This window comes from Bos mutus, chromosome 4 (genome assembly GCF_027580195.1).
Source record: "Bos mutus isolate GX-2022 chromosome 4, NWIPB_WYAK_1.1, whole genome shotgun sequence".
NCBI classification, from domain to species: Eukaryota; Metazoa; Chordata; class Mammalia; order Artiodactyla; family Bovidae; genus Bos; species Bos mutus.
The window spans coordinates 57,409,713-57,412,466 of record NC_091620.1 but is presented as its reverse complement, the minus strand read 5'-3'; the positions used below and the strand labels follow the sequence as shown (position 1 = coordinate 57,412,466).

Genomic DNA, 2,754 nt, shown 5'->3' with positions numbered 1-2,754 from the left:
CAGTAGCAGCATGGCATCCAGCCCCATTAGTGCATGGCAAATAGAAGGGGTAAAGGTGAAGTAGTGACAGATTTCCTCTTCTTGGGCTCCAAAATCACTGCGGATGGTGACTGCAGCCATGAAGCCAGAAGACAATTGCTTCTTAGCAGGAAAGCAATGACAAACCTAGACAGTGTGTTGAAAAACAGAGACATTACTCTGCCAACAAAGGGCCATACAGTCAAGGCTATGGTCTTCCCAGTGATCACATACAGTTGTGAGAGCTGGACCATAAAGAAGGCAGAATGCCAAAGAATCAATGCTGGAGAAGACTCCTGAAAGTCCCTTGGATAGCAAGGAGTTCAAACCAATTAATCTTTAAAGGAGATCAACCTTGAATATTCACTGGAAGGACTGATGCTGAACCTGAAGCTCCAGTATTTTGGCCATCTGATGCAAACAGCTAACTCATTGGAAAAGTTCCTAATGCTGGGAAAGACTGAGGGCAGAAGGAGAAGAAGGTGTCAAGAGGATGAGATGGCTGGATGGCATCACTGATGCAATGAATACGAACTTGCGCAGACTCTGGGAGACAGTGAGGGGCACGGAGGCCTGGCATGCTGCAGTTCATGGGGTTACAAATAGTCAGACATGACTGGTGACTGAACAACACAATATGTATTTTTATATTATTTATTTCAATCTCCTATTATATTTAATATACATATTTGTGTATCATTCAATTTCCTACTCCTGTCTACATTAGTTGGAATATAAGTAAAACTGGTGTAACAAAGATCTCCAGGTGTGTTTCCAAAATGGCGGCAGCGAAGGGTGTGGATACCCCGAGCGGCACCAACAGCGGCGCGGGCAAGAAGCGCTTTGAAGTGAAAAAGTGGAATGCAGTAGCCCTCTGGGCCTGGGATATTGTGGTTGATAACTGTGCCATCTGCAGGAACCACATTATGGATCTTTGCATAGAATGTCAAGCCAACCAGGCGTCCGCTACTTCTGAAGAGTGCACCGTGGCGTGGGGCGTCTGTAACCATGCTTTTCACTTCCACTGCATCTCTCGCTGGCTCAAAACACGGCAGGTGTGTCCGTTGGACAACAGAGAGTGGGAATTCCAAAAGTATGGGCACTAGAAAAAGAGAATTCTTCGATCAAGCTCAACTGTTTTTTTGTTATCCACTGAATGACTTGCCCTCCTGTTACTTAATTATAAATTAGATAGAACCGTGTCTCTTCTGCTTTGGCTTTTCAGTTTGCTATTCCGGCAAGCCATACTGTATTCTGTGTCAAATAAAATCCAGTTGGATTCTAGAACAGACGCTGTCTCTTGTGTATGTGCAAAAAGTGAATGCAAGTAAAGAGCCCTCCCGCCCCTTTCTAGGGTGGAAGGCCAGGTTTTGAAAGTGAGATGTTCATCAGAGCCAAAGCAGGATCGTCCTGCGAGCACGTCGCTTGGTCTCGAGGAAGCCTGGTCCACAGCCTGGCTGCTGATGGTGATCTTGGGCGAGTGGTCTCTCTGCTCTGAACTCTTCCTCCTCCGTGAAGTGGCTGCCAAGGACTAAACAGGATCATCTGGGCACAGAAAGAGGCCTTATAAACTGTGAGAACGCTGTACAGGTGTTAACTTTGTGTATGACGTGTCGCTTTCTCAGTTTAGTTTAGAAAAGTTAACTTGAAAAAAAATTAATATGTTATCTTGGCTGGCAGTGGAGTAATGTGTGAACTCAAATTGGAAATCAGTGTCATTTAGAGTTAAAGGGAGAATTCAGGTTTCCCTTCTCCACCACCACCCTTTGTAATTTGTTTAAAATGCCTTGGCCGTGGCCGGAACTGCCAGTTCTAACACTACTTCAATCTCTTAGTCGTTAAGAGGAGGGTTAATTTACTGCAGTGATTCTCAAAGTGTGTGCTGAGGACTTGCAGGAGTAATGGAAACACTTTCAGGAGGTTCACGAAGTTCCTTTTCTGGCTGCATGTCTGTAAAAGGCCAGTTTTTCTTTTTTTCCTTCAACCAAAGCAATGTATTGAATGAAGACGCAGAGCAGCGAATCCAGCTGTCTTCTGCTAAGTCAGATATAAAAAAGATTTGCAAAAATGTAAAACGGTACCACTCTTCTAACTTTTGTTTTGAAAAACTAACTTTGAATAAAAATATTTATGTTAAAAAAAAAAAACCAAAGATCTCCAAATTCAGGGGCTCAAATATCAAAGAAATTCATTGTTCTCTTGCATAATAAGGCAGGAATGGGTGGGCAGATCAGGCTAGGTAGGCAATTCTGTTCTAGGAAGTAACCCAGGAATCCAAATTCCTTCTACTTTGTTACCATGCCATTCTCTAGGGTTTGGTCTTAGTTCACCAGATGACTCACAGACTTCAACTAGGTCTGCATTCTAGCACCTGAGAAACAGAAACAGGGCAGAAGTCATTGGCAAACAATGGCCTTCTCAAAACGTATGACTAGAATGGACACATTGCTTCCATTAACATGATTGGCCAAGGTTTAGTCATCTGGACATACTTAGCTACAAGGAAGCTAGAAAATATAGTCCTCAGCACAGTCAATTATATATGTAAACTCCAGAAATCCTGTTATTAAATGGAATAGGGAAAAAGGACACTAAAGGAAATTAATATTCTTTGCCTATTTTTCTACTGAGTTGTTTGTCTTGCAATTATTACTTTTAGGAGTTTTTAATATGATTTGTATATTAATCTTCTGAAGGTTGTATACCGACAAGTATCATTTCTCATTCCTATTTCCC

The 2,754-nt window shown here is 42.4% G+C and overlaps 1 non-coding gene across 1 annotated transcript; it reads left to right on the top strand.

Annotated features, from left to right (window-relative positions):
- Window positions 1-791: 791 nt before the first annotated feature.
- Window positions 792-1,309, top strand: LOC102284938 (E3 ubiquitin-protein ligase RBX1). The gene has a single exon (XR_001352024.2). It is a non-coding gene; the product is annotated as an E3 ubiquitin-protein ligase RBX1 (transcript).
- The last annotated feature ends 1,445 nt before the right edge of the window (window positions 1,310-2,754 follow it).